Source organism: Prionailurus viverrinus, chromosome D2, assembly GCF_022837055.1.
Source record: "Prionailurus viverrinus isolate Anna chromosome D2, UM_Priviv_1.0, whole genome shotgun sequence".
In the NCBI taxonomy this organism is placed as follows: Eukaryota; Metazoa; Chordata; class Mammalia; order Carnivora; family Felidae; genus Prionailurus; species Prionailurus viverrinus.
Genome location: NC_062571.1, coordinates 60663031 through 60676184, shown reverse-complemented (window position 1 = coordinate 60676184; position 13154 = coordinate 60663031). Strand labels below are relative to the sequence as shown.

Sequence of the window (13154 nt, the reverse complement as noted above, 5' to 3'; positions counted from 1 at the left end):
GGCACCCTTATTATGTGCTCTTGTCCGGCCTGCCTCCCTCCCCGTTGCTGGGAGGGGGAGAGTAGATTTTTTTCCCTGGCCCTCTCCTCGGACCTTGGGGGAAGAGAGCGCTTCAGCCCCTGTTGAAGTTGCTGGCCAGCCTGTGCTGCCCTGTTCCATCTGCTCTCCTCGTAGACACACCAGCTCTTGATTTCGCGGCTGAGGTGTCCTCAGCCGGGCCTCAAGGTGTCCAGTAGGTGCCTGGCAAAGCCTGTTGCGCATCTGTCAGTGAAGAGCATTCAAATGGGGAAGAAGCTGGCAGCTACGGAACAGAGGCTATGGTGGGGTCAGGACCGATTGGTTGTAAGCAAAAGAAATCAAATCCACACTAACTTGAATAAAACTGGGAATGTTTGGTTCATGAAATCCAAGGGTAAGGCTGAACAGCCAAGCCCCAGGGGAACACAGATACAGGGGGCTCAGGAGTAGCTAGACCCAGGGGCCACAGCGCTGCCAGAACTTTATCCTTGTGGGGTGCTTGGCTTTGTTTCTTCCCGGACTTCCACTGCTTTCTTCTCCCTAGCTTACCAGCTTATTCTGGAGGCTGCCAAGAGCCCCTGAATTTAACGACTCCTAGTTTAAGTTCATGGTGAGTGACTGGCTTCCAAAAATCCCAGCTCAGAGACTCCTTGGCCCAGCTTGGGTTAGTTGCCCGCCCCTTGATCCGTTAAGGGTGGCTGAGGAGGGAGAGTGTGTAAGAACATGGGAAGTCGCTCAGGAATCATACGTGTGGAAGGAGGTTGTAGGGCTGACAAACAATAGGTGTCTACTATTTTCATAAAGGCCAAACTATGCTGTGACATCCAGCCCCGAAGTGTCTGTGTGAATGGCATCAGTATGTGGGTAGTGACTGAGCTCACAGCCTTGGCTACCGGCTCTTAAAGTCAGAATATGGAGAGAACTGTCAAACTGGAGCCTCTTACCTCCTCTTCCTCACATTATTACTGGTCTTCTGATGAGCGATTCCTCCTTTCTAGCTGTTAATGGTGTCCTTACAAAAACCACTTTCCTAAAGTGACCTGCACAGGAGGAAGGACCCGGCTACAGACACATGAGGTTGGACACATGAACAGTGAGCGGCTCAGCCAGTGGGACAGAGAGAGTCTAGAGCCAGGTCCTGGGATGGCACAGGCCTGACCTGGCCAAGCCTCCTCCAGACAGAAACAACTAGCAGGAGGCCCGAATGACCCTCAAGGAGTACAGTTTACCTCACGGAATAGAATGGAAGACAGACTCCTGCCTCTTCTCTCCTTAGTGCCATTGTCAAGAGGGCAGGGAATCTTGGGGAGGAGCAAAGTTCAGGTCAACATGCCTGGTGCTGCTAGCTAATCTGGGAACAGGGAGGTTCCTTGGAACTTCACTTTCCTGGAAAGGCCTGTAGTGGAAGTCTTGCAGGAAGGGACCTTGGTACCCTTACTTTTCTACTGTCTCTCGCTCTGATTATTCCACTTCCCCCCATAATGTAAGCCTCAGTCTGTATGGCAAAAGAGAGGACTCTGGGGCCCTTGTCTCCTGTCACGGGGAAGGAATGGACACGAGTCACTGGTTGGCTTTGCACACCAAGGTCTGCTCCTGGCCCTCCTCTGTAAGGGAGCCCTTCTTTCTTGAGGGAGAGTCTCTGCCTGCTGTGCACACAGACACCTCGTCCTCTCCTTTCCTCTTGTCATGAGTCCTACTTCTGAAGCCTTGCTGTGCATAATTTATGACGCATAGCAGGCCCTACTGACCTGTCGATCTGCATGACACCCCCTTCCTTCTCCTCAACTCCACCCACCCCTGCCCGGTAGCCTTCAGGGTAATGGCGGAATGTGCCACAGCAATCAGACAAGGTTGAGGAGTTTAGAGTTTCACCTCTCCTTCTCCTATCTTGTATTTATTTATTTATTTATTTATTTATTTATTTATTTATTTGAGTGGGGGGAGGGGCAGAGAGAGAGGGAACAGAGGATCCGAAGCAGGCTCTGAGCTCAGCACAGAGCCCGATGCAGGGCTTGAACCCATGAACTGCAAGATCATGACCTGAGCCGAAGTCAGACACTCAGCTGACTGAGCCACCCAAGTGCCCCACTCCTGTCTTGTTTTGATGAAAGGCAAGAGGTCCAGGGATGTGGTTGGTGGCAGTGAATCCACAGGTCGACATTAACACCCTCTGCCTCTCTGGTTTTAGTTTGCTGGATGTCACTGTGGGACTCTTTCATTGGTGGGTCATTAGGGCCTCTCTTTAAGCCTTGCTAGAGTTATGAGGCCACTGGATGAGGAAAGGCCACACGGTCCTGTGGTGGGTTGTGTGTATGGGCTTCCCTGACCTTTGTTTTATCAGAAAGAACCTGAGAAGGTCTTAATTGTGCTTTGTTGTTTGTCACATGAAAAAGACTGCCTCTCATTCGTGCTTGTGGAACATTGAGAATAAAAATAAGATCCACGTCAATTTCTTAGGGACTCCATTGCTGGGCCTAAATATGACAGTGGGTTGGGGATAGAAGGTCTTAGGATCATAGGTCACATAGGTTTCTCTTTGACCCGACCTTCTCTTCTTCTCTGTTGGTGTTATAAACACTTAATGCGCCTGCCAATATCTGGATCAGCTCTGAGTTTCAAGGGCCTTCTATGGCTTGTTAATGTGGGTATGTTTAGAAAGAATCAGATTTTAAAATAAACATGTTGAGTTTATGTCCGGCGTATCTGTGCAGTCTCTGGGCAAGCTCTTCTCTCCTGTCTGTGGAGCCCCTGTTCATCCTAATGGTTCTCATCGTCCTCCCACCTCATGCCCCTCTTCAAATGCCAGCCACTCACGTTCCTCAGCAAACCCGAACAAGCACCAGATCTGGTCTGGCCTCAGTCTCCCCCATGATCACCAGACCATGTGGGCCACCCATGTCCAGAAGAAGGCATTAGCAGCCTGGTAGCCCAGGCCTTGGGCCTAACCACTACCTTGATGCCAAAATGGGCCGCCTAAAAGGAAAAAGTGATATGTTTTGAAATTGGACATCTATTGTGTGCTTTAGGCTTAGCTGGTCATAGCAGCAACAGTTATTTGAGTACCCACCCCATGCAGGGCACTGCTGGGGGGTCAGCCATGGCCTTGGCCTCTGATGGGCCCCCAGTGGAGTGCAGAAGCTTGTCACTGACTTCTTTATAGAGAGAGTGGTCAGGATGCAGGAGTTTAGAGGAAAGGTTCTATAAGAGCAGGGGTGAAATTATGAAATTCTCATAGGCAAACTGTTCCCAGGACTTAACTGCTCAGAAGGCCTCCAGGTGAAAAGTCTGGGTCAGAGGGTGCCAGCCAGGTCCGGGATGGGGCCAAGAGACACTGACTGCAGTTTGTGGCAAATGCGGAGTTCCTCAGAATTCAGTGTGCCACCGATAGACCTCCCATCTTCCAGGCAACTTGAAAATGAATATTCTTACTACCATCTTCCTTTTAATTCCTCATTTTCTCTTTTGTTTTGTTTTTACATAAGTAATAGAGAAATATGTTCCGGTTGTAAAAAGTTCAAACACTAAAATACATAAAACATAAAATAAAAAGTCCCCTTCGGTTTCCAGCAGCCCATTACCCCCCCCCCCCCCACTCCTTTTTATAAGAAGTCTGGTATGTGTCACTCCACATCTTTTATTTGAAGCAAATAGATCATATAATTTAATGGTGTATGTATGTATGTGTGTATGGACACACGCACACGCACATTGAGTTTTACTTTGTTTTGGGCTCATCATGCGTTTGTTCTACAACTTGAATTCTTCCTCTGTCCATGTGGTTCACCGGGCCTTTGCTGGGAGAACACACAACTTTAGCACGTTCCCACGGCCGCATTCTGGTTCACACTAATATGCGTGCCCCATAGCACATCCTGCTATTGATGGCCGCTTGGGTGGTTCCTCGTGGTTTGTTATTATAAACAATGCCTGAGACAACACCTGTGTACTTGCCTGTTTGTGCACATGGTTAGGGGTTTTTCTAGGAAAGATCTTCAGAAAGACTTGCTGGATTGAGGGGTAAGTGCATTTAAAAGTTCTTAGATGCCGTCAAATTGCCCTCCAGTTAGGACAGTGTGGGTATATAGATACCCATGAACGATGGGTACAAGTACCTATTTCCTCTTAGACTTGTCTGTAGTAGATAAGAAGAGGTTTTTGTTGTTGCTTTTAAAGAAAAATTTTGCTTCTCTGTTGGGTAAAAAATTACCTCATTTGGGGAGTGGTTATAGAAGAGTGACTATAGTATGAGCTGGACTCGGGCCCACCTGGCTGGGGTCCTGTTATGAGCCCCCCACCTGCTAGTAGTGTGACCTTGGTGCATCATGGATCCCCTCTGTTCTTTAATTTTCTCACCTGTGAAAGGGGGATGGTACTGGTAGTTCTTACCTCATAGTAACTGTGAAAAAAACTTTTTCAAAAAGACACTTTTTCTTCTGGAAAATTTCAAAATATACAGAGGTACAATAATTTCCAACTCTTGGCCACTCCTGCTTCTTCAGTACTCCCCACACTCTCCCTTCCTTAGTTTTCTGAAGCAAACATCAAGCACAGAAATACATATTTCGATGTGTATTCTGAAAGATGGTGATGCTTTAAAATTTTAATTACTATTATTTTATCTGGAAAACTATCATCAAATACATAGGAATGTTTTCAGGGTTAAATGAACAAATATATACATATAATGTGTTTGGAACAGTACCCGGTCCTCAGTGAATGGCAGGAAGTGCTCTCTAAGTGTATGTAGCAACATTCGTCGTTGGTCTAACTTGTAATTCTTCGGTTACTCGGAGATTTAACATTATGTCATGTTTTCTTGGCCACGTGTATTTTTTCCATAAATAATTTCTTAAAGATTTTTGCTCATTAATCTACCTGTTCTGGTGATTTATAAGATTTCTTTATATGTTCTGGGTATGAACGTTTTGATTGTTATGAATACTTGGTAATTCCTTTCAGCTGCTGTTTACAGCATCTTCTGTCGTGTGGACGTTTGGTTGTTTGGGGAGGAGTTCTGTCATCTTTACCTTTACGGTTTCATCTGAAGAATGTCTTTCCCACTCCAAGATGGTGAAAGTATCTTCCTGCCTTTCCTTGTGATACTTCTATGGTCTTTCATGTAGTTTTGAAAAATGTTTATCTCCTTCATCCGAGTGGAATTGAGGTCTGCTCTGAGGTAGTGCTCTAGTTTTGTTGTTGTTGTTGTTGTTATTTTTAATGTTTATTTATTTTTGAGAGAGAGAAAGCATGTGTAAGAGCAGGGGACAGGTAGAGAGAGGGAGAGGGAGAGAGAGAACCCCAAGCAGGCTCTGTGCTGTCAGCACGAAGCCCAATGTGGGACTCGATTTCCTGAACTGTGAGATTATGACCTGAGCAGAAATCAAGAGTTGGACGCATCTCCAACTGAACCAGCCGGGTGCCCCGAGTTTAGTGTTGTTTCCAAACGTGTATCCTGTGGTGTCTCTACCCTTTAATGACTGGTTCACACTTAATCTGCTGCCTTTAAAAGTCACGTTTAGGATTTTCTAATTCCTTACGAATATATAGGTATGGCTTTGGATTCTTTATTCTAATCCATTGATCTATTTGTTCTAGCACAAACATCATACCGCAGCTTTAGAGTACATTTGATACCTGGTAGGACAACTTTCTTCTTGGGCCGCCTGCCTGGCTCAGTCAGTGGCTCATGCGACTCTTGGTCTCAGGGTTGTGGGTCTGAGCCCCGCGTTGAGTGTAGAGGTTACTTAAGAATGAAATCTTTTTAAAACCCCCCAAACTTCTGTTGTTCTTGTAAAAATATTTCTTGGTTATTCTTGTACATTTCCACTTCCAGATGAGTTTTAGAATCAATTGATTAAAAAATCTTGTTTGGATGGGACTATAGTGAATTTATGGATTAATTAAGGGAGAAGTAACAGTTTTATAATCTTGACACTTCCTATCCAGGAACACCGTAGATCTTTCTACTTTATTCAGCAATTCTATGTCCTTTAGTAAACCTTGATAGTTTTGTTTTGTTTTTGTTTTTTCATATGGGCCTGTCTTGTCTTTCGTTGGTGGTGTTTTTTGTTAGGTTTATCCTTGGCTATTTTACGGTTTTCTAATTTTTGTGTGAATGGATTTCTGGTTACATTTTGGTTGGTGATGGCTGGTATGTAATAATAGTGAACATCTGTAAACATTGTAATGTTTACAACCAGTCTATGCCTAGGTATCTTAATCATTTCTATTTAAAAAAATTTTTTTAACATTTTTGTTTATTTTTGAGAGATGGAAACAGAGTGTGAGTGGGAAAGGGGCAGAGAGAGAGGGAGACACAGAATCCGAAGCAGGCTCCAGGCTCTGAGCTGTCAGCACAGAGCCTGACATAGGGCTCGAACCCACAAACCGTGAGATCATGACCTGAGTCAAAGCTGGACGCTTAACCAATTGAGCCACCCAGGTGCCCCTAATTGTTTCTATTTTACAGAGAAAGAAACTGGGTTTTAGAGAGGTAAAATAATATCCAAGATCACATACTAATGAGGTGGTAGAACCAGGACCCCTAAGGCCGCACTCCATTTCCCTATTGCACAGGGCATGCTAACCCCAGTATTCGTTGTGATAACTTAAAAAAAATTTTTTTTAAATGTTTGTCTATTTTTGAGAGAGAGTGCAAGTGGGGGAGGTGCAGAGAGAGAGGGAGACACAGAATCTGAAGCAGGATCCAGGCTTTGAGCTGTCAGCACAGAGCCTGGCGCGGGGCTCGAACTCATGACCTGTGAGATCATGACCTGAGCCGAAGTCAGACACTTAACCAACTGAGCCGCCCAGGCACCCCCGTTGTGATAACTTTTAGTTCGGTCTTTTGGATTTTCTCAGACAGTTATATTGTCTCCAAATAATGGCCGTCTTGATCTCTTCTTTTCCAATGCCTCTTGTCAGACACACAGCGGTGTATTATGTCGTTGTTTCTCAGTAAGTCTGACCCAGCCGACTTTTCCTTTTGCGCTGGAGCACATTGCCGTTTCTTCCTCTCACGATCAGATGGGGCAGCTCTTGTGTTTAGAGGCCGTGCAGATGGAAAGTAGAGCATAGAAGCTCTTCTCCCTGCAGCCCCCAGCACATCTTGTTAAACTCAGATTGTACAGTGAGTTCTTGTTTTTGGTATCCTTAATTTTTCCTCTGTCGTTAATTCTGTCCTTCCATTGTTCGCGTTTCTAAATCTACTTATTGAGTGGAGTGAGTTCCTTTTCTGTCACCTGGGCCAGGATCATACATCCTTGGTCAGACTGAGCTTTTACCATTGGCGGCAAGTTTTTGAATAAAATTTAATATGAAAGATGGGAGGCATTTCCCAGCTGTTGGACTGCACTCATCCATGGTGCAGCGGCAAACTTGCTTTGTTGGAGTTTGTTAGAGTGGCAGTGGGAGTGTGAACACTGGAGCCCAGCCTCTGGGTGCTCTGTCTAGAACCTGACCTTCTAGGTGGCCACTGGCACCATCCTGTCCCGATGCACGTGAGCTCAGAGAGGTTTGGGGTGTGTGTGTGTGAGTGTGTGAGTGTGTGTGTGTGTGTGTGTGTGTGTGTGTGTGTGACTGAGGGGGGTGTTCCAGGCCTCTGCCAGCTGTGGGAGTCAGGAGTTGGTCTTGCTCCCTGTACACCAGTACCTAGTTGGGATAAAGAGGCCAGAGGAGGCCCTCACTTCTGATCTGGGCTTCCTGACTAACCTTGGGCTACTGGTCAGTCCCAAAGCTTCAGTCCGAGGTGTGTCAGGGCCACCGTGGCTGACACCTGCTCTAGCAGGAGGCTCACTGTTGGGTCCACCTGTTCTTGGCCATGGGTCTGTAGACAGGAGTGTCTGGTTATGTTGTGTTTTCCCTTACAAGGCATAAATAATGTTTTTCCCTGTAAAAAGTGGCACCTGCTTATTAAAGAAGATTGGAAAATAAAATTTTTTGCAGAGAGCCCGGCGTGGTGGGGGCTCGATCCCACGACCCTGGGATCGTGACCTGAGCCAAAACCAAGAGTCTGATGCTCAACGAACTGAGCCATCCAGGCACCCCTGAAAAATCAAATTTAAAAGAAAGAATTGCTAATTACTGCCCAGACATAATCACTTTCAGTGTCTTAGTATGTTTCTTTCCACGCTTTCCTTTTCTATCTCTAGGCTTTCAAAAAATAGTTGTACGAGGCTGTTTGTTCTTGACTTTTTTTCTTCTAATAATATCCTAAGACTGTTGCTTGTACTTTGGGAGCATTATTTTAGATGACTGTGTAATATTCCATTAAGTCGATGAGCCATCATTTATTTAACATATTTTTGGTCTTGACCCCTTGAAGGCCTCCTTTCTTTGTTAGCCCATTTTGGTTCAGTCATCCATGAAGCTGGCTAAAGTTCTTTTGAATTTATATTTTCTGTCTGCACCATTTCTTTGAGGTGACGGTATGCCAGTTGCTCTGTGAAATGGATCTTCTTTTTCTTTGCTTTAAACTTCACTCCTTCAAGCTTCGGCTAGGCGCCTCGGTCTCCTTATCCTTTGGTTTGATGAACAACGTTGTATTTCCCTTCCCCTCCCCGACCGTACAGCTTTAGTTTGGGGCGCCCCCCAGCCTTCATGGGCAGGCGCTGCCGTGGATGGTAGGCCCCACAGAGGGCTCCTGCTCCATCACTGATGTGACCCTCAGCTTTCTGGTCTGCATTCAGGAGGACGTGTCCCCAACTGCAGTGTGGGATGTTTGCTGGAGAGAAAACAAGATTTCTTGGCCTCTTTTTTTTTTTTTTCCTTCCCAGACACATATATTTCCCTTCCCCTTGGGTGGCCTGGGGTGCCCTGTGGCCTGGACCTTGGGAACTGGCTGCCTTATACTTTCACCTACCCCAGCCTGTGTCTGTCCCCTTCCCGACTTCTGTTGACCTCCTGTTCCCACCCCACTGGTCCCTCCCTCACCATGCTGTCCCTGCACTACTGCTCCTGGCCTCCCCTCAGCGAGTGAGTTTGTGTGACCTTCGCACTGCATTCAAGCTTCGGGACTTAGCCGCCGTAATGATGTCAGTGGCACAGGTTAGCAGATGGCGGCCGCAGCAATGAGACCTGACATGTTCTAATGACTCCCTCCTTTCCACCCTTGCCGGCCAAGCCGGTGGAGGGGCAGGGGTTTCCTTGAGGCATTTTAGGAGGGGGCCAAGGGAAATCGGGGGCCCCCAGGTGCCGATGAGGCCTGTGACCTTTGCTGCTATAATATCAGTGTTTCACAAGCAGGGCGGTTCGGGAGCCCACTTGCAGCCCATCAAAAATTGATTTAATTGCAATTTTTCCTCCAATTAGGAGCAGTGGAGCCTGACTAATTGGAGTAATAGAGAGTAATAAGGCTCAGATAAAAAGCCTTCCTCGGCGGCCTTTGTATCTCGTGTCAGTGCCTGTCAGAGGTCAGAGAGCTTGCATATTCTATTAGGCAGCCCGGCCTTCATTTGTACAAATTAGTTTACCCAACAGTAATTAAAATGCCAATGCGGGTTGAAGAGAACTGAATACACTTGATGGGCATGTTGGTGAATGATGTGACAGCTCTGGTGGCCTCCCTTGCCAAAGTGTGTCAGCCCCGGCTCGGAGGCGGCTGGGGCCTGGGCCAGCTGGGTGGCTCCAGGCCAGCCGCGGGGCACAGCTGCTAAGCACGCCACTTGTGCTGCCTCCGCAGAGCCACTCAGACTCTCCTTTCTTCTCCCGGGTGGGGCCATTTGTTCGGTTGTCCATTTGTTCACTCAACAAGGGTTGGAGTTTTCAGTGTGTGTCAGGCACTGTACGAGGTGCTGGGGACAGAACGTACTGGGCAAGGGTAGGTTCAAATTCCAGCCCTACTAGTTCTCCCTGTGGGAGCCAGAGCAGGGTGCCTCAGTTTTCCCATCTGTAAAATAGGGAAAGTGGTACCTGTACAGAGTTCCAATGATTAGATGGGATGATGTTTGTGAAACCCTTCCTCAGAACCTGGCACATAGTAAGTGTTCAATAAATGACTGATGTAATTAAGAGGGCCTGAATGAAGGTAGAGGCAGCAGGACTCTATTTTTCACCCTGCTCATGCCTGAATAATTTTCCTTCCTCCCTTTCTCCTCTCATCTTTTTCTTGTTATTTTCTGTTCCTCAACTTGAGCACCTGAACCCCTAATTCTCCTGGCGTCTCTCTCTGATGTGGGACTCCCATGTCTGCTTCTTGGGCCTGATGATGATCTCTGTGGTGCCAGGTTTGCTTGAGCTCAGACCAGGGGGCCAGGAAGGTAGGTTGGGAACCTGGACAAGGTCTGGGGCAAGATGAGAAATTGGAGAGGGCTAGCTTCTGATCAGGGCTTTCTCATCCAAAGAGAACAGAGTTTATAGAGTCAGAATGCCTCTTAGACCCTCAAGCTGAGAGCGTGGGTGTGTACTTGTGCAAGAGGGTGTGTGTGTGTGTGTGTGTGTGTGTGTGTGTGTGTATTGATATTAATTTGTAGGTACTGTTGGTACTTCTCATCTATTATCTGGTTGTGGTGCTTATGAGGGATTCCACTGCCAACCAACGATGTATGACTGTGTTGTGTGTCATTCAGGCCAGTGATTTGGGAATTATTTCTTTAAGAAGCAGAGGGACCCCTTCATAGCCCACATGATTAGCTTCCCCAGCCTGGTTGGCTGTGAGCTTGGAAGGCCCTTGCAGTCTGGTGCCACAGACTTGTACCGAGTACCTCTTTCGGGCCAGGTGCTGTGCTGGGCACCAGAGGACACAGGAGCCCCCAGATGGTCCATGATCTCAAAGGGAAGATGGGGAAATAACCCCCCAAATGCCCTTTGTCCCAAGGACAAGATCAAGTGTGGTAGGGACCTGGAGGAAGGGTGGTCATGTCACCTGAGGAGCCAGCAGCTTCTGCCTCTGTCTATTCACAGGTTTGCCGTCCCCGTCCCTAGGATACCCCCGAGAAAGAGAGGGAGTGAGGGCAAAAGCCATTTGCATTTTCTTTTCTTTCTGGGGAGAGCTGGCTTTTTCAATGACCGCAGACTCTAAGCGGAGATTGTAGCAAAGACCTTTTAATGGGTCAGACTCTGAGTCATCACTTCGGGGGCGCCCCTGGCGGGGTGGTACCCGTGTTCGCCGAGGGCATCTCCGAGCATTCCAGGAGAACCTTTGGCCCGCGTGGCACAGGGCCCGGCACAGGGAGGGCATGGGGAGATCTGGTGCAGGACGACGGCGGGCTGGCACGCGTGGCGTGGGATGGCACTACGTGTGGGCGAGGCGGCGTGGTGGAGGCCGAGCTCGTGGGGGCGGGAGGCCTCCTGGGGTGCACATCCCCCACCCCACCGGCCTCCATTTGGAGCACCTTTTCTGGTGGGGCTCCCAGGAAGCGGACGAGTATGCCGAAGGAGTTCCTGAAAACTCGTAGAAGTTTGGCCGTCACTTCATTTCCCTTTCTGTGCAGTGGGAATAATCGCTTCTATTGGGAACTTGCTGTGTCATGTGAGGCACCCTTTGGGTGTCCCGGGACAGTGAGTTCCATCTCCTCCCACCCCTGCACCAGGTGTGTCCTGCATTCGGGCAGGCTTTTTAGTCTTCTGACCTTGAATGTGGCTGGTCTGTGGCTCTTGCCTTCTGCTTTCTGAAGTCCACGGGAGCTGAGAGGTGAGGTGGGGAGCAAGTGTGGCCGCGTATAGGGAGGAACAGTGCGAGGTGTGCGGTGCTGTGCCCGCAGCCAGCTTCACCCTGAGTCCTGGCAGTCCCCACGGTCGGGGTGTGCGTCCTGGTGTGTGTGCCCAGCAGGACCTGGCTCCAAAGCTGCTTGACTGTTGCTTACAGGGTCCGTACTGAGTGTTCAATTTGATTATTCTCTTAGGTCCTCATACGTGCTGGCGGGGGTGTCTCTCTCCTTCCCCCTCCTCCTCCCTGCACTGCATAGTTGGGCAAGGGAAGGGGGCAGCTTTTGGAAAGAAACGTTTCTGGGCGTCGTGTCCAGACAATCATGAAAGGCCTTCGTGGGGTACGAAGGTGAGAGGCAGTCCTCCTGGTGGGAGATAGACCCGGCTGGTGACAGGGGGGCAGGAATGGAGGACGGGAGTCCCAGGAGCAGGTGTTGGCAGCCCCGCCCCAGCCTTCTGGGAGGTGCTCCAGATGCTTCCTCCCATCTCCCTCCCTCTCGACTTACTTGCTCACTGAGTCACACCTGTGGCCCATCCGAGGCCTCCTTGAGAGATGTCTGCGTCCGTGCTGGCGCGCCTCACCTGGCCCGCGCTCCTCGAAAGTCTGAAGAGCCCAATTGCCTGCTTGAATGCTTTCCAAGTGGCTATTATGTTTCCAACCCAAGGTAATTGGCTTTACCAGTTATTAATGGATTACCCTCGAGAGAAAAATGTTGAGGGGAGGGAGGTGAGGACAGCACCTCCTGGCTTTGTAGCTTGGGGCTTCAGTGTCCAGTGGCCGCTTTCCAGGCTGGGAGTCCCTTGGGGCATGATGGAGTGGCTGTTTTGGCACACCATTCCGGGTGAGCGGTTGCTGGCACTCTAGTGGGTCGAGAGGAGGCTGGGATGATGGAGCATGTCCCTAAGAAACTCTTGGCTTGAGGCATGGAAGCCCCAGGGTGGCTCGTGTGGGCTTTTTAATCAGCCTGGAGTCAAAAAGCAGACACCTGCTCTGCCATTTTTATTGTAAATCGGTGGGTCGGCCAACGCCTGCCCCGACCTCTCCCCCATCGGCGACCGGCAGGCTGCCTCCCGCAGCCAAAGCCCCTGGCTTCTTCAGAGCCCTCTCTACAGAAATCTGTCCCCCCACTGACCCGCTTGGGACGAGAGAGCCACAGGTGCTGGGCAGGGCCAGGGAGGATGGGCTGCTGCCCCACACTGCTAAGGTGTCATTAATCTGTCTGCTCCCCCCACCCCCCAGCTCCAGACATGTAGGGACCTGCCCTTCCCTGCCCCAGGGCTCCCGAGTGACACAATCATTTTTGACTCTCTTGCTCATGGTTAGGTTTTTTTAGCCAGGCTTCCTGCAGGCTTCCCTCCCTCACCCCCACCAGCAAGTCCCCCACAAAGGTGGGGTCTGGCACGCAGGTCCCAGTTCCAGTCCCGGTGCTCCGGCCGGCCTGGCTCACCGTGCGGAACCTGCCCGCCAGCCTGGGGCCTCCACCTAAAACGAA

General features: G+C 49.2%; 1 protein-coding gene across 3 annotated transcripts in view; it reads left to right on the top strand.

The window, feature by feature from the left end:
* FBXW4 (F-box and WD repeat domain containing 4) overlaps positions 1-13154 on the top strand; it is an 87249-nt gene that overhangs the window by 60463 nt on the left and 13632 nt on the right. The gene's annotated exons all lie outside the window — the stretch shown is intronic.